Source organism: Nicotiana sylvestris, chromosome 10, assembly GCF_000393655.2.
Source record: "Nicotiana sylvestris chromosome 10, ASM39365v2, whole genome shotgun sequence".
Taxonomy (NCBI): Eukaryota; Viridiplantae; Streptophyta; class Magnoliopsida; order Solanales; family Solanaceae; genus Nicotiana; species Nicotiana sylvestris.
In genome coordinates, this window is record NC_091066.1 from 153,876,823 (window position 1) to 153,900,301 (window position 23,479).

At 37.6% G+C, this 23,479-nt stretch overlaps 1 long non-coding RNA gene across 1 annotated transcript; it reads left to right on the plus strand.

The window, feature by feature from the left end:
- Positions 1-765: 765 nt before the first annotated feature.
- LOC104246356 (uncharacterized) lies at positions 766-3,252 on the plus strand. Its single transcript, XR_715943.2, has 3 exons — positions 766-845; positions 1,859-2,381; positions 2,451-3,252. It is a non-coding gene; the product is annotated as an uncharacterized lncRNA (long non-coding RNA).
- Positions 3,253-23,479: the final 20,227 nt, after the last annotated feature.

Below are 23,479 nucleotides of genomic sequence, written 5' to 3' on the forward strand. Positions count from 1 at the left end.
CAGTACAATATAAGGAAAGACTCTAAGGGACTGCGACGACCAAGCAGTTCTACCTTGAATCCTCGTGATCGATATGCTAACTCTGTCCGAGTCCGATATCTTCAATACCTGGCTCTGCACAAAAATATATAGAAGTGTAGTATGAGTACACCACGGTCTCTACCCAGTAAGTATCAAGACTAACCTCGATGGAGTAGTGACGAGGTACATCAAGATACTAGTCAAATAACATGTGCAGTATGACAATATATAACTAATAATGGAAGGCAAGAATCAGTAAGAACAACAATTTCAATATGTGCATATAGGCAGTAAAGCAATAAGAATACCGAGAAAACATCATTAAAATCAGATAAAGAACACAAAGGAAGGGAGGACCCACCTTGGTTGAAGCGATGCCATCGTTGAAAAATTATAATAAATATGTGTATGTAATTAGTATGAAAATAAAAATATCGTACAAAGAGTAAAAATAACAACACTTGTTGTTGGACTTTTAAGCCATTGGGCTTTAAAGATGAGTAGTGTGAATTGGGTAATAGCGGGAAATTAAATGGACTGGGTTGGGCTTCAAAAACTGACCCGATTTATTTGGTTAAACTAGTTGACCCAGTTTAATAAGTAACGTTAAAAGAACGTTAAAAGACAATATGTTATCTTCCTATCAGATGTCTACTCACAGTGAACAGACACCATACCTTTTCACAAAGCCAACAATTGCCTATAAATTCAGGCATGGCTTCCATTCTAAGTACTCAGAAATTTAGAAACTAAAAAATTACTTTCTCTCTCTGTGCAAGTTCATTAATCCAAAAAGTCTTGAGCTTTCTTGTTCCTTGAAAATTGTAAGTGTGATTCTCTCCGCTCTTTGCGTTCGTTGGTATCCTGCTTCTAGTATTGCCACTGTCGCAGGAAAGTTTATTCCGTTTTATTCTGGGAGGATTTAATCCATTACCTTGGCAACTGTGAGGAGGTTAAAATTTCTTAAAGACACACAAGTAAATTGTGGACTCGGAATTATATGTTCTATTTCTTCTTCCTCTTGTTTTTCCTTAACAGTGTTGATTTTGGTTAATACACGTTGCCTAACAGCTTAAGGAATTTTATAAAATACGGCAGCGTGGTTTTGCACTGTTATTGCTGCGTTGGTTTTTGCACTGTTATTGCTGCGTTTTCTGGACTGCAGCGTGTCTTTGTGTTTAATTGTGTTTGCTGCAGGTTTTGTTTAAATTCTGCAGGTGTTTGTCTAATTTTGAAACGATTTAAAGGAGAAAAATATATATTGTGATTTGGAATAAAGGAAAAGGAACATCGTTTACTGCCTCTTCATATTTTGTTGTTCCTTGAAATTTGTTTTGTTTGAAAATAAAGGAAAAAGGAACAAAATCGTTTACTGTTGCTTCTATCCAATTTGGTTTCAATCGTTTCTTGCTTCTGATTGGTTAAAACTTTATTATAGGTTTAAGAGGCATTTTTGGTGTTAGCGTTAGTTTAAGTTCAATTGCTAGAGTTATTTTTATTTTGATAACAACGTTTCAGTGCTGTTTTATTTTGGACAGCAGTAGCAATTTAATCTGATTTTGCAGTGTGTTAATTTCTGCTGCAAGTTTAATCTATTTTTGTAGCAGTATTTTTGCATTAATTTTGGAGATTAAAGCTTAATTGCTTTCTACTTCGATACATTTTTTACTCCGGTTTAAAGAATATAAAAACTTTACCGGGGTATTAAATTTGAATACGATTTGAAGAATATAATAAACTTCACCGTTTATGTTTTGAATGTTTGGTTTGGTATTTAGTTTGAAGATATAAAACCTTCACTGATCTTAAAAAGTTCTATTTGTTGCCAACTATACAGAAAAGAATGGCAAATGAGGACCAAACTAATGCTAATGAAATGGGTGCTACTGTTACGAGTGTTGCTGCCTCGTCGAGCCTTTCAACTCCTGCTCATGCTATGACACCAGCAGAAAAGCCCGGAAAGTTTTCCGATATTGACTTCAAACGTTGGCAAATGAAGATGCTCTTCTATCTTACTACGTTGAGTTTGCAGTGATTCATCAAGGAGGATCCTCCGGTCGTGGCTGAAGGCACTCCGGATGACGAACGATTTGTTGTAACTGAAGCATGGAAACATTCTGATTTCTTGTGCAAAAACTACATTTTGAGTTGTTTGAAAGATAACTTGTACAATGTCTATAGTGTCATGGAAACTTCAAAAGCGTTATGGAATGCGCTTGAGAAGAAGTACAAGACTGAGGATGCCAGACTTAAGAAGTTCGTGGCTGCAAGATTTTTGGATTTCAAGATGGTTGACACTAGGTCGGTCATAACTCAAGTTTAAGAATAACAAGTCATTGTGCATGACCTCCTTGCTGAAGGTATGACCAGAATCAATAATTTTATTAACAATATTTATCTCGTTATTAATTATGAATTTATTATTGAAGATATGATCATAAATGAGGCCTTTCAAGTCGCCGCTTTCATTGAGAAGTTACCTCCGTTGTGGAGGGACTTTAAGAACTATCTAAAACACAAGCGTAAGGAAATGACACTTGAAGATTTGATTGTTCGTTTGAGGATAGAAGAAGACAACAAAAATGCTGAAAAGAAGTTACGTGGAAACTCGACAATAATAAGGGCTAACATTGTTGAGGAGGAGCCACAAAATAAGAAGAGAAAGAAGGCTTCTGGACCAAAGAATTACCCAAGCAAGAAAAGTTCAAGGGTAACTGCCACAATTGTGGAAAGTCTGGGCATAATGTCGTGGACTGTCGTGCACCAAAGAATGATGTACAAAAGAATAAGAAGAAGAAGTATCAAGCTAACATGGTTAAAAATGTTGAAAAAATGGAGGATTTGTGTGCCATGTTGTCTGAATGCAACTTGGTAGGAAATCCTAAAGAATGGTGGATTGATTCTGGAGCCACCCGCCATGTTTATGCTAACAAGGAGTTATTTTCTTCCTATGCCCCCGCAGGACCCGACGAGACAATTTTCATGGGAAATTCGTCTACAGCCAAAATTGAAGGAGTTGGCAACATTGTGTTGAAGATGACGTCGAAAAAAATTGTGACTCTAAACCAAGTTCTCCATGTTCCAGAAATTCGCAAGAATCTTGTGTCTACCTCACTTCTTGTCAAGAATGGATTCAAATGTATTTTTGTTTTTAATATTATTATACTAAGTAAGAATGATGTGTATGTAGGAAAAGGTTACCTGAATGAGGGCCTTTTAAGCTAAATGTAATAGTAGTTCTTATCAATAAAGTTAATGCTTCTTCTTACTTACTTGAGTCAAACACTTTATAGCATGCACGCCTAGGTCACATCAACTTCAAAACATTGCGAACAATGATAAATTTGGAAGTATTGCCAAAATTTGAGTGCATTAATTCCAAATGTCAAATATGCGTGGAATCAAAGTATGCTAAGCATCCTATAAGTCCGTTGAAAGGAATTCAAGTCCTTTAGATTTAATTCACACAGATATTTGCGACATGAAGTCAACACCATCTCGTAGTAGGAAAAAGTATTTTATTACTTCTATTGACGATAGTACGAGATATTGCTATATTTATTTACTTAATAGTAAAGATGAAGCAATTGATGCTTTCAAGCAATACATGAGTGAAGTTGAAACACAACTAAACAAAAAGATCAAAATGATAATAAGTGATAGGGGTAGCGAATATGAATCTCCTTTTGAAGAAATATGTTTGGAAAATGGCATTATTCACCAAACAACTTCCCCTTACTCTCCACAATCTAACGAGATTGCGGAGAGAAAGACGTTGAAAGAGATGATGAATGCATTGTTGATAAGTTCTGGTTTACCACAGAACTTGTGGGGGGAAGATATACTTACAGCTAACCAAATAATCAACTGTGTATCTCATAGTAAAACACAGTCCATTCCTTATGAAAAATGGAAAGGAAGGAAGCCCAGCTTAAAATACTTCAAAGTGTGGGGGTGTTTAGCTAAGGTATAAGTTCTTAAACCTAAAAGGGTTAAGATAGTTCCAAAAACGGTTGATTGTGTATTTATTGGATATGCAACCAATAGTAAGACATATCGTTTTCTGGTTTATAAATCAGAAAATCCCGAGATTCAAGTTAATACGGTGATAAAATCAGATAATGCTGAATTATTTGAAAATATTTATCCGTATAATAAGGAAAGTGGTTCATCCTACGAAAAGTTCAGGAGACTTCGGGAAGAAACAACAGATATTGTTCCTAATGAGGAAAATCCGAGAAGAAGTAAACGTCAAAGGACATCCACTTTATTTGGTCCATACTTCCTGAGAAAATGAGCCTCGAACTTTTAAGGAAGCAATGTCTTCTTTAGAAGCACAATATTGGAAAGAGGCGGTCAATAGTGAAATAGAATCTATATTGAACAACCACACTTGAGAATTGGTTGATCTTCCTCCAGGTAACAAAACTTTGGGTTCTAAATGGATTTTCAAGAAGAAAATGAAAGACGATGGTACTATTGACAAATACAAGGCAAGACTTATTGTCAAACGATTTATACAGTGAGAAGGTCTTGATTATTTTGACACATACTCGCCGGTAACAAGAATTACCTCCATTTGGATGCTAATAGCATTTTCCGCCTTGTATGGTCTTCAAATCCATCAAATGGATGTAAAAATAACCTTCTTAAATGGTGATCTAGAGGAAGAAATTTACATGAACCAGCCTGAAGGGTTTGTGGTTCTGGAAAAAGAAAAGAAGGTGTGTCGACTTGTTAAGTCCTTTTATGAACTAAAACAAGCACCCAAGCAATGACATGCGAAATTTGGCCAAACAATGTTGTCAAATGGCTTTAAGATTAATGAATGTGATAAATGTGTTTACATTAAGAACGTTCCAAATCATATAGTCATTGTTTGCTTATATGTTGATGATATGCTAATAATGAGCAAAGACATTGCCGACATTCAAGCTACTAAGCGTATGCTTGCTAGTAAATTTAATATGAAAGACTTAGGAGTTGCCGATGTAATTCTAGGAATTAAAATCCAGAGGACTCCTCAGGGTCTAGCTTTGTATCAATCACATAATGTGAAAATGGTACTTGAAAAATTCAAACACTTGGAATTTAGAAGTGCAAGAACTCCAATTGACTTAAACTATCATCTTGTAAAGAATAAAGGTGAAATCACGTCTCAATTGGATTATGCTCGTGTATTGTGAAGCGTATATCATGAACTGTACATGTCTTGATATAGCTTGTGCAATAAGTAAACTTAGTCGATTCATATGTAATCCCAACAAACATCACTGGATGGCAATGAAACGAGTTCTGGGATATTTGGAATATACCCAAGACTACGCTTTGCACTACAATAAATATCCTGCGGTTATCGAAGGATATAGTGATGCAAATTGGATAACTGGCTCAACAGAAACAAAGTCCACAAGTGGATATGTTTTTACTATTGGTGGAGGAACAGTATCTTGGAAGTCTTCCAAACAGATGTGCATCGCTCGCTCTACAATGGAATCAAAGTTTATAGCTTTGGATAAGGCCGACAAAGAAGCTGAATGAATTTGAAATTTCTTAGAAGACATTTGTTCTGTCCAAAACCTTTGGATCTTATATGCATACATTGCGATAGTGAGGCTGCAATAGGACGGGCAGGGAGCATTATGTATAACGGAAAGTATCGCCATATACGACTAAGGCATAAAACCGTTAGACAACTACTCTATAGTGGAATTATCACTATTGATTATGTAAGATCAAAAGATACTGTGGCGGATCCGCTTACAAAAGGCCTAACTAGAGAGGGAGTTTAGAAATCATCTAAGGGAAAGGAACTATGGCCGAGGACAAGTTATCATGGCGGTAACTCTACCTAGAATTTTGGATATTCCGAGATCTAGGTTCAAGGAGCTCAAACAAAGTTGTGATTGACCGGTTCAACATTGTCAAAGTAAAATCTTTAGTCCCTTCTCCTGATGAAGACAATGTTCAGTAACAAGGATAGAACTTTATACGTTCTTTAATGATTAACTAAGTTTGATGTGGTATTTATCAAATAGTATAAATCTAAAGGATTACACATTTAGGAATCACATATGTAAGTGTGAAGTGAAAGCCGCTTCAATGAGAATTCTATAAGGCCAATTCTCTACGCACTTATGAAACCAGGCGGTGTTCATGGCTAAAACGAACACAACAATGAAAACCAAAAAGACGGTTAAGGGTTGGTTGTGTGACATATGGTTGTCTAGGTATACACTAAAGTTCGACGGTTCAAAGATATCAAATCTACCGATTGACCGAGTATATCCGACATATGCTCACTACGGAAAGTTCAAAGGGAAACCTACTTATCCAGATGCAATTAATCCTTTTTTGCGAATCACACAGTTTCCATGTATGTTTCTTCTTTATATAGCCATTCCCCATTCATGTGGGGGATTGTTGGACTTTTAGCCATTGGGCTTTAAAGATGAGTAGTGTGAATTGGGTAATGGTGGGAAATTAAATGGACTGGGTTGGGCTTCAAAAACTGACCCGATTTATTTGGTTAAACTAGTTGACCCAGTTTAATAAGTAACGTTAAAAGAACGTTAAAAGACAATACGTTGTCTTCCTATCAGATGCCTGCTCACAGTGAACATACACCATACCTTTTCACAAAGCCAACAATTGCCTATAAATTCAGGCCTGGCTTCCATTCTAAGTACTCTGAATTCAGAAACTAAAAAATTACTTTCCCTCTCTCTGCAAGTTCATTAATCCAAAAAGTCTTGAGCTTTCTTGTTCCTTAAAAATTGTAAGTGTGATTCTCTCCGCTCTTTGCGTTCGTTGGTATCATGCTTCTAGTATTGCCACTGTCGCAGGAAGGATTATTCCGTTTTATCCTGGGAGGATTTAATCCATTACCTTGGCAACTGTGAAGGGGTTAAAATTCTTTAAGGACACACAAATAAATTGTGGACTCGGAATTATATATTCTATTTCTTCTTCCTCTTGTTTTTCCTTAACAGTGTTGATTTTGATTAATACACATTGCCTAACACTTGTCATGTTAGCTTACTATGTTAGTTGCTTCTTTTTTCTTGAGAGGGGTCATGTGTTCGAATTCCCTGGCAGACCTGTTCTTTTAAAGGTTTTTAGCCCCATCTGCTAAAAACGATTGTTTTAGTCAATAACATCTTTGTGAGCACCTAGTTTTTTATTATATTTAAAAAATTTATCACTTTTTTGTATGTAAATATATTTCAAGTTTAATCTACATATTTTAGCTCTTATTTCACCTTTTATAAGTATTACTTAAGAAAATCAAAATCACTAAAAAGAGTCGCATTTTTTTACAAACCCATACCCGACCCACCCACTCCCCTCAACTGTATATTCTTTATTCTTTTTATTTTCATTTTTTTCCTTTACATCCTTCTCTTAGCACAATTCCATTCAAAATCAGAAATCCAAGCAAACTTTCTGGCAAAATGAAATGAAGAAATTCGTCATTGGAGCTCTAACATTCCAGATTCAAGGCACAAAGATTTAACCAATTCTAATTTAAATAACAAGTTGCAACGTCTTTGGCAGATCAGAAAAAGTGGACAAAATACTCTTTCTTTTTTCCGATCAAGCTCTAACAAAAGGGTACAAATGATAAAAAAAATATTTGATCAAGCGCTGGTCTCTCCATCTTCAAATCATCATCTTGGATTCATAAATGGATTCTAATGAACCAAAGGTCCCAATAGATCTAAAATCACCAGTGAAGCCGGATTTTCGACGAAATTCCGATGAGTATCTTCACTGATGACAAGAGAAGTTGTCGAAGCTTTTTCCGACCTAACTCCGATGAATTTCTTCACTGATAGTTCTTAATCATGCTTGAACATCTGATTGGAGCACACTGCAAACTTTAAGATTTGTGAATAATAAAAAGAGAAGAAAAGAAAATATAGGGTGGAAGGGGAGATGGAAGGTGACGATCTGGGAAACAAATTTTTATATTTGGCCAGTGGAGAGGGCCGATGACATGGCATGTGAGATGGGTGTGTTGGGGGGTCTGGTTTGCCGGCGAGCTTTGGCAGAGAGATAGAGAGTGAGAGAGAGAAAGGTGGGACCCATAAGGTATTTTTATAAGTTGGTCAAAGAAATGGGCATGGACCTTTAATATTTGGGTTAATATTTGCCTAATTGGTAGTTTAAGAGAAGGGTCCCGCTGCCACGGTGGACTTCTGTTAGGGTTAGGGATGATTTTGTCTACTTTACTAACGGTAGGCGTATATTTTAACCGAAAGTAGAAACGAGTATAAACGTGACTAATTTTCGATAGTATAGGGACAATTTTGGCCTTTTTCCCTATTTTTTAATGAGCAATTAGCAGCAGCCCCCAAAATCCTTTTCATCCACCTTAAACCCACCTGAAAATCAACAAAATCAGACCATCAGCTGTACAAACTGTCACACCCCTTTTTACCACAAAAAAATATATGTGTTATGGATTATGGGTTAAAGAATTATTTTCAATTAAAGTGATAAATTTGAGTAGAGATTATTTTATTTACTGAGTCGCCACTTGAAATTAATTTTTGGGTGTTCCAAATCACCTTTTATTTGAATCCCTAGTCAAAGGAAGCTTTGACTATATTTTTATCGGTCCGCGAAAATAAAGTTCGGATAAGGAATACTATTGACCAGGGAGAAGGTGCAGGGCATTCCCCGAGTCCCATAGTTCTAGCACGGTCGCTTTATTGACTTAAATGTTGGCTTGAATTAATTTTGGACAAACTATGATTTATAAGATTTTCATGTTTTACGTATCAACTTTTATTTCTTAATTATTAGATTTAAAAGAAAAGTGTTTTTTAAATACATTACGTTGTCATAACCACGCTGCGTGAGTGAATGCGTGATCGAAACAAAATTTATTAATTTTATCATAATAACGCTACGCATGCGAATCTACAATTATGGCAAGAATTATTAGTATATTATTACTTTTGAAGTTACTACATTTAAAGGAATTAATTAAATATTAACTATCGCGTTACGCAAGAGAATTCATGATTTTAGTAAAAATGATTAATTAAAGCTAGTAGAAATGGTATGAGATTATTGAATTAAAATATTAAATGTTAATATCACGCTACGCAAGCGAGTCCATGAATGAAAAAAGTTAAAACGCACCTACTAGTTGCCTTGCGTTTAAATTAATTAAAGGTACTTAAGTTATTGGATTATTGTTACACATCAAGAAAATTAACTAATTCTTTATAAGTTTATTCAACTAATCTAGTATTATTTTTGAAGATGGATATTATTTATTGAGAAAGTGGGCCAATTTGCTTATTTCGTTGTGGTATTGGGCCAACATCTATACAAGGGTGCCCAAAATATTTATAGACTTCTTAAAGGCATTGGGCCCGTCGGACAGAATCCGTCTTGGCCTATTATTGGGCTCCAGAAATTTACACAAGCTGAAAGCCCAATGGCTTTAAACTGCTGATTTTCTAAGACATCCCACCTGGGCTAAATTGTGAGTCTGACCTCTTTTGCTCTAAGCCATTAATCTTTATTTTTAGCTAGCAATCAAAACCACCTATTTATAATCTAGCCACTTTCTACCAAAAATCCAAGGTCCTAGCAGAGATGGTCACATGTAAAATCAAAATTTTATCAAAATAACTAAAGGTTTAAGGCATGACTCTTTTGTTCTTTTCTTTAAAGAATAGCCGATCATAAACTGGCCAGAATTGCACAAGGTGCGAAAAGGGTCCTTAAACACATTACAACCTACTTGAAACGTCTAATTTAGTATGCAACAAAACTATAATAGATACTAGTAAAGACAAGTAACACATGAATAAAGGGTGTTTGAACATTTAAAGATTCATTTTCACATATGAACTCCAACAAGATATTCTTCAACAGTCAAAAAATTTATCTAGCACTCATTTATCTAGATGGAAATACTCCCAGCAATCAAGATGAGTTCAAATATTCTTGTTAATATGAAAATATCTGCAATATAAGATTAAAGAATTATCTGGGTCGCAGAATAATAAATATAATAATGAAGAATGGAAGCTCAGCAACAAAAGCAGCAGAAAACATCAACAAAACAAGCAACAAATTCATGTTGGAATAGCCCAAAAACTTAGAGAAGAAATCCGGAACCAAACTCTAAAGAGGACTTATATGTTTCTGAAAGATTTTGCACTCTAAGACTCAACCAAAAACTCACGATTTTCAGCCTACTCTTTATGTGTTCAGCTGCTGAATTTTTTTTTATGTTTTTGTGTGTTCAAGCAATTCTAAAGATGTATGGAAGTGTGATAGGGTGTCCTTGTAAAGTGAGAAAAGGGCAGCCCTTAAGTAGGCAAAGAAAGCTACTTTTTGGACATATTTTGGTTCACCAAAATCTGTCAAAAAAGGGACTGACTTTGTGTGTTAAACACTGTTCAAAGGCTGTCCAAAAGGTGAAAGGACATCCTGAAAACCTGCTGTAACAGAAGCAAAGAGTCATTTCAGCCACCCTACTAGTAAAAAGTAAGCTACTAGAACTCTAACTCATGATCAAACCCATCTAATCTTCAGATTTTAATAACATCAATACCACCCTATTGATTTTGAACTAAAACAAACTCAAACAACTAGCAATTGACAAAACAAAAATAAGACTTTAAATGGAACTAAAACTCAAACTAACTAGACTAAAACAAATTGATTTGTGCAAACTAACCATAGAACAAACAACTAAATTAACAAACTAATGCTCAAAATAGAGACGAGACGAGCATCACTAACAATCGGACGACGACGTTCAACAACTAAATAATTGATTAACTAAGCAAATGATTCGACGATACTAAGATCAGCTTGGTCGATGATAATCTAATAAAAACTAGGATAAATAGAAATGACTAATTTAAATAAACCTAATTTGAGACTCTAGTTAACAACAACAAACCAAAAATAGAAAAACCAGAGTTTAACCTACTGATATAAAAAAATCCGATTTTAAGTGAAATGATGACGATTATGCCTAACGAGTATTCCTGAAACTTTTTGAGCCACGAGAAGACGCCAGAGATGCCAAGAGGCGGATGTCCAACTTCGAAACGTACGTTTCTTTCGGGCAGACGCTAAAAAAAGGGTTTTAGCATCTTGCCAAAAAGAAACGAAGGTCTTTGAGTCAAAAATAGCAAAAAAACTGAGGTTCAAGGCATTTGGTGGTTGGCAGACGACAGTAGAGGAGGTGGTGGTGGTGAGGTTTTTTTGAGGATTTGAGTTGGAGATATGGAGAGAGGGGGAGAAGAGGAGGAAGTGGGGCAATTTTGGTGTAGTTTTTGGACGACGGGCGGTGGCAGCAGTGGTGGCGGCGCGACTAGGGTTTGATTTTGTTGATTTTTGGTGGAGATTTGGGGGATTTAGGTTGTGGATCTAGAAAGAGGGTGCGAAGAGGAAAAGAAGTGTAATTTGGGAGTGTTTGGAGGATGGTCAACACCGGTAGGCAATTTTCAGTGGGCGCCGCCGTCGTACAGGGAGCGAGCGCCAGAGATGGGGGGAGGAAAAAGAGAGAGTGAAGAGAGTGAGGAAGAAGAGAAGAAACAAGGGTAAAATGCGGCAAAATTTTGGGAAGTGGGGTCTTTAGATACCTAAGATAAGGGTAATTTATGGCCATTGGATCCAATTAAAATGGATGGCTGATATTGAATCTCAGCCACTTAAACAAAACTACGTCGTTTTGGAGTGTCTGGTTGGGGCATGAAGGTTGGCGGGTCAGGTACTCTTGGACCAACGAATTGGTCCATGTTTTGGGCTAATTTGTGATTTAAAATGACAAGACCAAATCCTTTTAACCTCATCACTCAATATTTATGAAATCTAATTCTAAAATCTACAAATGCACATAAAATAAACCTAAAAAATGGTGCAATGTAAGAGAAAAGAAAGAGCAAAAATTAGGTATTTATAGCTGCACTTCTTTGCTCGAGAACATGAAGAGTTTTCGTGCAAAGAAAGTGAATGCCATAGATAATTTTGCTCGTGTATCACTCAAATGAAAGCATTTTCAAAAAACATGATCGAACATTGCTTCAAAAGCTACCTACACATCCTTGGTTATAAAGGAATCAGGTCAGTGTAGTTCTGGGAAAATTTTGGAAGCTAGGACTACCAGACACTGGAGTTAAGACTATTGTTGTTGCTGTTGTTGCTGTTGTTATCGTTAATTGTTGCTTACATCAAAAGGAAAAAAGAAGAGAACTACATATGACTGCAAGCTAAGAGTTACAAAATTCCTATCTATATGTCTTGTGGAGTCAAATATTGATTCTTGACCTGCTCGCTTGTGTTGACCTTAGATTGGATCAAATGCTCTTTGAAGAAAATATTATAGCTCACTCTCGATTGCTTGCTTTCTGGACCAGAATTTGAGAAAGTGAAACTCGAAAGCTGGGTTGTTGACACATTATCAAAGCTAACTTCAACTATCTTGTGATCGAAAGGCTTCTTTCTTCTGATGAGAAACTTAATCGACACTTGGGTTATACGACAGAGCCTGCAAAGCCATCAAAGACGAACAAAATGAACAATGAGCTGGATCCCCCTAGGTGAAATGGCTCTACCTGAGTTAACCTATGTAAAACACCTTGAGTGAAGAGTACTTCTACCCAAAACTATGAGCTGGATCCCCCTAGGCGAAATGGCTCTACCTGAGTTAACCTATGTAAAACACCCTTAGCGAGAACTACTTCTTTCCGAAACTATGAGCTGGATCCCCCTAGGAAAAATGGTTTTACTTGAGTTAAGCTGTGTAAAACATCCTAAGCGAATAGTTCTTCTACCCGGAACTATGAGATGAATCTCCCTGGGCGAAACGGTTCTACCTGAGTTAAGCTATGTAAAATACCCTATGCGAAGACTACTTCTACCCGGAACTATGAGCTGGATCCCCCTAGGCAAAATGGTTCTACCTGAGTTAAGCTACATAAAACACCTTGAGCGAAGAGTACTTCTACCCGAAAATATGAGCTAGAGCCCCTAGGGGAATGGTTCTACCTGAGTTAAGCTACGGATATGGGAGGTATGAACAGATGCAAGCTTAAAATTAAAGAAAATGGAGATTTTAAGGAGCTTACGTTTGGTGACATTCGTCCTTTGAAAATCGCCATTCTGTACTGCTTTGTTCCTGCTTCAAACAAAGAAAAATTTATGAGTTTTTAATGTGGTGGTCGGTTTGTGGCCTTGATGCCGTGAGTAGTTTGAATTCACAGCCACTCTGATGTCAAAGAACTGATTTTGTCAGTGTGGTACCGAGGTGCTCGGATACTCTGTAGCACTTTCTGGAGATCTTGTCTTTCTGACATTGCCCCTGGTTGTTTCATACCCAGATATCCATGGTACCGCTAACCCTTGTCCATAAGGCAACGCAATTTTCCTTTAAAATCAAACTTAATTGTTTTGCACCCAGAACCAGTTTGTGTCCGTCGTGCTTATCAACTTTTCCCATGAAGCAAGTCTTGCTTAGGTGACTTTCTAGTTTCTTTGAGATACTTTGTCCGCCTTATCAAAAGAGATCACAGATGGATTCCTGCCTTCATCGGTGCCGCATATGCTCCAAATTGTGCTCCGTACTACGGGGAAGCTGTAGCCAATTTTGCAGCCACTTCTTTTCTTCGCTTTAGATGCAAGATTAGACCGAAAGGGTCTCAAAGTTATGGAAAAAAGCATATGAGCAATTGAAAACAAAAAAGGAATTGTGTCTAAACAAAAGGTGTCCCTTTCGGGGAGAGGAATAGGGAGACTTATCTGGAGGTATGTGCCGACTTTAATGAATCATGACATGCATTTTGGACTGGACGCCTGATCCATCTGAGCTGTCTAGTTCTCAAAATCCGTTGCAAATGTTCATCTTGAAACTGCCCTGGTTGTGCTCATGCCGGAGTATCAAAGTCCCCCATTCGGCTAGTAGCTCCCTTTACGGATTTTCGCTAACTAACCTCTCTTATTTCTCTACTCACCGTCGCCTTATGGTGCCCATATGGGTTTTCACCAATAATACCCTCTCATTTCTCTACTCATTGTCACATTACAATGCCCATACGAGTTTTCACCGATAATATCTCTCATTTCTTTTTTTTTTCTTTTTTTTTGTGACTAAGATACGACATGCGGAATGTTGCCCAACGCCCTTGGCATGGGGACTTTAAACATTCTCAAAGATCGATCAAAAGTTCCTAACAGGGAAGGTTTCCCAACGCCCTTGGCATGGTTTCCTCCACAATATGCATAAGGAGGATTAAAAGTAGAATTACCAACATTAAAACTCTCATAATTCCAAGATGTCATGTTTTTAAAAACCAACAAGTAAAAAATAAATAAATTCAAATACAAGAAAACAAAAATAAAAGTTCAAACTTGCAACCTAGCAATATGTACACCTACAACTACACCGTTTGTTCCCCGGGAACCGTGCCAAAATTTGATCATGCCCAACTATGCCTTATAAAAAAGGACTAAGCTATCGTTACAAATATAATCCGATTTACAAGTCCGGAGTCGAATCCCACAAAGAACTAAGCTTTAGCTTCAGTATTCAGTATCGCTAAAAAACACAAGTCCAAATAATTTCCTAATTATAAAGATTGTGATTCTTATTTTAAACTAATTAACTAGAAACTATTAAAAGCAGTAAAACTATTAACTAAGGAGACTAAGAGTTAGAGACAAGATTAAGGAAGTCTAGAGTTATGATTTCCCCAATTGCCGGAATCCTTTCCGCTAAGTCTTTTATAATTTCGCCTATGTATTCTCTACCGATCATGAGTAATTTGGGTGTTGTAGCTCTCTCTCTCTCGAGCAACTACAATAATTTACTAGACATATTCTCTCGAACTACGCTAGCTGACACTAATTCACCGCTCACTACGATTGCACCAAGGTTTCGTTATCTCTAATCCCGCCTTTAAACCCCCCGTATTGTTCTTTCACATACGTTAGGAGTGATGTTATTCAATATCTACCTAAATATGTACTCTCTCTCGAGCAATACACACTAAATAGGCACAATCAATTGATGGATATTTAATTAATAACAATAAACACATAGTTGAACAAGTAGAGAAATCCAACAACTTAATTATATAAAAACATAACAAGAATTCATCCTACAAAAGGTTCCATCAAAACCTTAGATAACAAATTAGCTATTCATAATAGTATGGAAAACTACAATACTAGAATTCATAAACAATAATTGAAATAGAGGAAGAAAGAGGAAAAAACGTGAAGTTGAATCCTTCTCCTTCTTGCTCCTAGCGTGTTCTTACCTCTCTAAAGCCTTCTCTCCTTCCAAAGTAGTGTCTCTCCCTCAAAATCACGTTTTAGGATGTATTTATAGTGATTAGGGTTTGTTTGGGCCGAAATTGCTTCTCCTAGTTTGGATTGGAAAAGTTGAATTTTTCTGCCCCGATCACGGTTTGGCGAAGTGACCCTCACTTTGTTGTTCGGGACTTTCCTGATTTCTTCTGCTTTGGTCCCGGTCTGGCAAAGTGAGCCTCGCTTTGCAGTGCGGGACTTTTCTCTTCAACTCTTTTTCACCAATTCTTCTCCCATTTGATCACTTTGTGTCCAAGTTTGTTCCTACACATAAGAAACACGTAATGAGAATATTTTAACTTCAAAAGCGGTGTGAACATCCACAACTCACCCAAGAAATAATACATAAACATACTCAAAACATGAACGTTTCACCATTTATCACACGCCCGTCACCTAGCATGCGTGTCACCTAAATACCAATCACATAACACGTATTTTTGGGTTTCATACCCTTAGCACTAAGATTAGAAGTGTTAATTATCTTGAACAAGCCTATTCCAACACCGAACAAGCCAAACCATGCTCCAAAAAAGCCATCACGCGTGTAGCGACCACCAAACGGCCGAAAACTAGTCAAAAGCAACTCAAATACATCATACAAAGCCCAAAGAAACAATTACAAATGATAAAGATCGAATCCTTAATCAAAAGTCAAAACTGGCCAAAAATCACACTCGGGCCCACGCCTCAGAATCCGACAAAACTCAAAAAATCTGACAACCCATTCAACTACAAGTCCAACCATACTAGTTTCACTCATTTTCGACTCCAAATAGATGTTCAAAACTCAAAAATTTATATTATGAAATTTTAGGCCAAAACCCCCAATTTCCTCTTTAAACTTTATCAACCAAAAGCTAAAATCGAAGATAGATTCACGAAATATAACCAAATCCGAGTAGAGAACACTTAACCCAATTCATATGATGAAAATTGCTTTAAGAATCGCGTCAATACGAGTTCCATAGCTCCAAAAATGTAAAAATGGCTGAAACCCTCGAAATAGAGTACTTTATATTCTGCCCAGGCCTCCTCTTACGCTAACGCGGGAAAACCATCGCATTCGCGGTGAACAAAATGAAAACTGCCAAAAAAGACTCTACGTGTTCGCGCTACACCCCACACGAACGTGATGACCACTACTGCCAAAGCTTCGCGAACGCGATTCATACTATGCGACCACGATGAAGGATTCCCCAGCTCCAGTTGCCAAACCTCAACGCTATGCGAATGCGATCCTTCATACGCGAACGCGAAGAAGACTTGCCCTAACTCTATGAGAATGCGGAACATACTTCGTGATCGTGAAGAACAATTGTTGTTGCCATCAGAATACATTACGCGTTCGCGATACTTGCCATGCGAACGCGATAAAGAATTGGGACACAAGACACCAAAACACACCAGCACTGAAAACATGAAAAAAATAATCTGAAATCAATCTGAAACATGCCCGAGCCCCTCGGGACCCCGTCCAAACATACTGACAAGTCACATAACATAACACGGGCCTACTCGAGGCCTCAAAACACACACAACAACATCGAAACGATGTTGATACCTAATTTTTTCCTCATATTTTTCAAATATACATATATAATTTCGAAATAGTACACATTCATTGTTATTGGATTTATAAGCATGCACAAGTATTTTTTATAATTTGTCTATAATTTTTAAAGACTTTAAATCAATTTATTCTTGCATTTGCTTTATAAATATTCAATAATTATCCTTCAAATTATTTTTATGATGATTTATTCATCTAAATTTATTATTTATACCCACATAATGTTTAAATATTTTTCGGTACACTTTTATAAGTACATTTGCATTTTTAGGGCTAAATTGCACATTTTTTAATAATAGCCCATATGCATATATAATTACATTATTTATACAGAAAATTGACTTTTTATATTTTTATAAGATTAAGTAATTATTTTTAATCATTTTTCATGCACAAGTAATTTTTTTTGTTATTTATCAACTATTTTTTTAATAAATTTTTTATTTGTTAGATAGTGGGTATTTAAATAACAACCCATTTTAAGCTTATTTCGGACCAACCCCTAACCCAATTACCTAAAATACACCAGCCCAACACTCTAGCCCAAACCAAATGACCCCTAACCTAATAACCCAACCGGTACCCGTTTAATTGACCCCCCTCCAGCTCCTCTTTAAAATCCTGACCACATTTAGCCTACCCTTTTAAATTACCTAAGCCCAAACCCTAATCACATTTTCTACCATCCACCGCCCCTAAACTCTCAAACACTCTCTTCGTCTCTGCAAACCCCAGCGCTGTAACCTCTAATCCCCTTCGATTCCAAACCAGGAATGGAATCAATCGACGATTCCCTTACCATATTGACCATTTCCTGTTACTAGCTACCCATTTATGGTGTTACATAATTGCTTGCCTAACATGACAAGCATATCTCTCTTATTTTGAACCAAATCTGGTTCAGATCTTTGCCTCTTTCCATCTGTGTTCGTTCTCGTTTCTTTTATGGTATGAATCTCTGAGATTCTTCGCGATTCTTTGCTCACCCTAAAACTAGGGTTCGGATCTTCCTAAGATCTAATACTGGTTCACGATTCTTTAATTATTTTTTTAGTATTTTCGTATATATGTCCCTGTGCATTTTATTATAAATTTTCTTTAATATTTCTCACTAATTTTTACTTAACCTAAAATTAGGGTTTTTGATTCTTTGAAATCGAACCAAATCTGGTTCAATCCTTAATTATTCCCGTCTATATGTCTCTTACCGTTAATTTTGACTAATTTTTACTTACCCTAAATTTAAGGGTTTTTGATTCTTCAAATCTGTTTGATTCTTTAGTTACTTTGTTAAAATCACTGTTTATATGCTTATACGCGTCTCTTTACTAGTTACTTTTGTCGGTTTATATGTTTTACCTAAACTAGGGTTTTGAGTTTTCTTCCCTTAATCAACTGTTAGATGCTTTTCTTTCTAGTACCTTGATTGATTGTTGCCATATTTGTGTGCTCTAATTTAGTGCTATTTAAACCCCTCCCCCATTCCCCTTTAAACAAAGGAAGAACTTGAATATTCTCACTTCCAAAAAAACTATACACTACTATTCTTGTTCTGTGCTTTGATTCTTGGCCGGCTGGAAGCCAAGGCCGTAAATCCTCTATTGCTTGCTTCTATTAGTGATTATTGCAACATTGTTAAATTCCTTTCTATTTCATCTGAATAGGTAAGTTGTCCCTTTCTACTTTGTCACTCGTTTAATATGTTATAGTTATTAGACTAGTTGCTTTCTGCATTTTAGGCATGTCGAATTCAGTTAATTAATTAGTAAATCTATTTAACTCGTGTAGCTTAAGACTGTCTTTTAGTATTAAGTATGTTTTGATACATTTCCTTAAAAAAAGTAGTTCACCATGTATACCTAGCATATCCATCAGTTTGTTGTTAAATTTGTTATCATGTTACTCATATGATTCTGTGATGACTATGGACCCTAGATGGCTGGTGGTACGAACTCTCTGGCATGGCACTGAAATAGGCACCAGAGGAACCCTGATGAACTAGTGGGTGATAAGAACTCTCTGGCATAGCACTGAAATAGGGTCGCGCTGGAGCACCTCGAGGAGGTGGTGGTGCTAGATATGTGGGCCATATAGGATGACCCCTCCCAAACTGACCTCTTCCCCTAGCCGGCGCACCTCTAAACTCTCTAGAGAATCGGGTCCTCCTGTCCTGCTGCATCTGCTCTCTACCCCTCTGGTGGTAGCCCTCAATCCTCCGAGCAATCTCTACCACTAGCTGATAATCAGTGCCCATCTCAACCTCCCAGGCCATACTAGCCTGAATACTGGGGTATAACCCCGCAACAAATCTCCACACTCTCTCTGCATCCGTAGGAAGTATCATAAGTGCATGGCGAGACAACTCAGAAAATCTCGCCTCATAATCGGTCACAGACATTTGACCCTGCTCGAGCTGCTCAAACTGACACTGCAACTCTTCCTTCTAGGAGGGTGGAATATACATATCCAAGAAAAGCTGTGTAAATTGGTCCCAAGTCATGGGTGGAGAACACACTGGCCCGCCGAGGAGATAAGACTGCCACCATCTGCGGGCCCTACCCTCCAACTGGAAAGTAGTGAAATCCACCCCATGCGACTATAATATCCTCATGTTGTGCAGTCTGTCCTTACACCTATCAATGAAGTCATGGGGTTCCTCATGTCTCTCACCTCCGAAGATAGGAGGTTGTAGCCTAGTCCTTCTGTCTAAGAGCTTCTGCGGCTCACCGGCCACAACTGGACGAGGCTCAGGTATGATTGTTGCAACTGGCTAGGCCCCGTCCGCGGGTAGTGTACTCGTAGTCTTATACACTACAGCTACATGCCCAAGAGCCTGAGCAGTAGGGGTTTGTGCTCCCCTTCCCACCTGGGATGTGGTTCGGTCTGCTCCAAATAAACAAGCCTGGGTCATAAAATCCATGAATCGCAACATATGGCCCATGACCTCCTGAAATCTCGGTACTATCATGAAATCTACCGGGGCAGGCTCTACTGCGGGTGCCTCACCCTGCTCGTCAATAATGGGATCATCTAATGGATCCTCCAGTGGTGCAAGTGGAGCAACTCTAGGACGTCCTCGTCCCCTACCTCGGGTCGGTTCCCTTCCCCATACTCTACCTCAGCCTTTAGTAAAAGGGAGTAGCTCCTACCGAGTCTGTAACATCTACTGCTCACGTTCTCACCATCTGTGATAGAATAAGAGAAAGGAACTTCGTATACCATCAATTGCACGATAGGAGATGAATAAAGAGTAGTTTCCTAACACCCTATAGCCTCTTGAAGATAAGTACTGACGTCTCCGTACTGATCCGCAAGACTCTACCAAGTCTGCCCATAACTTGCGAGACTTACGTGAACCTAGTGCTCTGATACCATATTATCATGACCCAATTTTCATTACAGGCCATTATGGCACCCAACACCATTGTTAGGCAAGGTAACATTGATCAAACTAGTAATTTCCCGTTTAAATAAATTATTAAGTGGTAATTTTTCCTTAATTGTTAAAAGATTTGGAAATTTGCAAGTGTAACATAAATAAATGGAAGAAATGAGTACAAATCAAAATCATGTAAGCAAACCAAAATCATAAGTCTACTAGTGTGTGTGCCAAGACCAGGTGTCACAAGTATGTGGGCAATCTAGTAGAATATACAAAAGAATGCTAGCCTATTGTCTGAAAGGAAATATATAGAAAATAAAGCATAAGAGAGACTCTTACTACTGCAGAACGGCTCAGAAGGCAGCTCACGGGGAGTCTCGAGATCGGGATCAAATCTACACGCCGAACTGGTGGCCAGATGCACCTGCCTCAAATCATGTACAATCAAGTACAGAAGTGTAGCCTGATTACATAAAAATATGTACCCGGTTAGTATCTAGTCTAATCTCGATGAAGTAGTGGTGAGGGGTCAACTCCGACACTTATTAGGGCAAACAATATAATAATATGTGATTCTAATTAAGCATGATATAGAGAACTAACAATAAAACTCAGAATAAGAAATAACTGAACAATTCTTTCATCATATTTAAGAACCCAAAACACTTCCTTCATTTAAAACAATGATCTCTAAAACAGTGAATTTATACCAATTATAAAAAGGGGCTTCTAGTTCTATTATCACCCACAAATTCCATCGAGGACGTTCGATACGATCAATCATAAATGTAAATTGTGCACTGCCAAGGGTTGAACGGCTCGAACTAAAGATGCATCTATTAACCTGCTGAGGCGAACGACCAGCTCCTATTAGAGTAGTGGAAATAGTCACCTCGCTCGCGGAATATACTTGCGACGCGGTTAAATATAAAGAGAACATAACCTTTCTCAATTCTTTTCAAAATAAGAATTTACTTTGAACCTTTGAAATTCTAAAAATCCTCAACTTAGTTCTATTCAATACAATCAACAAATATTATTAGTTAATGGTGTCCACAAAGCATGGTGTAAGCCTAAAACTACCCGGGCATAACAGGAATAGTAGCTACGTACGGACTCTCATCACTTCATGCGTACGGAGTCCCCACAAATAAACATATATTAATTAAGTTCACCTATGGGGAAATTTCCCTCTAACAAGGTTAGAAAAGAGATTTACCTCGTCTCAAGGCCTACATTTCAGTCCAAGATTATGCCCAAACCCTCAATTCGGTTCCGAACAATCGAAAACTATCCAAATAGTGTAAAAACTAATCAATATAGGTTTAAAAGTTCATATCTCAACTATTAAAGTAATTTCTCAACTCTAAATGCAAGATTCCTAAAATTTATCCTCGAGCCCATGTGCCCCGATTCTGAAAATATTCGAAGAGAGTTGCTACCCATAACCTTAGGAACATAAAAATATGATTTTCACTAAGTTCCATAGCCAATTTTCGTGGTAAAATCCCATTTTATCAAAAACTTAGGTTTTCCTCTAAACCCATGATTTTCACTAATTTACATGTTATAATCTACCCATAAACTATGTATTAAACTAACATTAGGTAAAAATTACTTTCCTCGCAAAGCTAGGTCAAAATCCCCTCTTTAAGTGCTCTCAAATCGCCCAAAAGTGTGATAAATGACTCAAAAAATGCCTAAGTCCCATTTTTAAAATTCACTGCCCAGCTGCCTCATTCATCGTGAACGTGGAAGGGGCCTCACGTTGGCAAAGGCAAATGGTCCAGACTACCTGGAGGCTCTACATCACGAATGCGACCAAGGTCTCGCGAATGCGGAGGCTGGCTTGGCCTACCCTTCGCGAACGCGAAGAACAGAGCAGCCCATCCCTTCCTAGGCTACTCTACGCGAACGCGAAGTCACCGGCCCCAGATCTTCGCGACCGCAGACTAGCTATCACGAACGTGTAGCACACTTTTCCCCAGTCCCATTTCCTTCTATGCAAACGCGATGGTCCCTTCGCGTCTGTGAAGAAAGAAACCAGAACTGGGATTTTCTGGTTTCTTATACTTTGCTCCGAGGGGCCCGAAACTCACTCGAGCCATTCGGGACCCCTTCCAAAGGCACCAACAAGTCTGTAATCATTATACGAACTTACTGAACTCTCGAAATGAGAAAAAAAACAATGAAACCAAGAATCATACCTCAAAACCAAATTGAATCAAACTTTAAACTTCAAGTTTTCCAAATTCTCCGAATGCGTCGAATCATACTTAGACTACTCGGAATGACACCAAATTTTGAGTGCAAGTCTTAAATGAAATTACGGAACTATTCCCGATCTTGGAATTCTATTTAGACCTCGATATTACTGAAACCCGCTCCAAACCAAATTTAAAGAACTTCTAAAACCTTCAAGAACCAACTTTCACTATTAGGCGCCAAAATATTCCCGGGTTATCCAAAACACGATCCGAACATACGCCCAAGTCTAACATCATCCTACGAACCTATTAGAACTGTTAAATCTCAATTCTGAGGTCTTTTACTCAAAATATTGACCAAAGTCAAACTTGGCCTTTTAAGCCAACCTTAAGGAATCAAGTGTTCCGATTTCAACCCAAACTCTTCCAAATCCCGATCAAACCACCGTTGCAAGTCATAAATCAGTAAAATCAAGTACGAGAAGTCTTATTTAGGGGAACGAGGTTCTAGAAAGAAAAATGACCAGTCGGGTCGTTATAGTATGAGTACAATGGACCCCATGTACTCAATAACTGCCGAGCCTAACCTCGACGAAGTGGTGACAAGGCTAAGGCGAGTCATATACAATAACATGTATGCACTAATAATAATAATAATAAAAGGGAAGGAAAATGGGAAATAAAACTAAGGCAGTTAATTTATGAAAATGAACTCAATCCTCGCAATCAGATAACCCAGAATAACGGATCTCATAATTTCATATAAAAATGTTAAAACCCAACAAAATAAGAACAATGAGTATAACACATACAATAGATTGCAGCGCACAACCTGATCCTACCGTACACACACAATCCTCATTTATTTCACCATAGCATTATTTATCAATATCAAGAATCATGTAACGACCTGGCTGGTCGTTTTGAGAGTAATAGCCTTGATCCCCT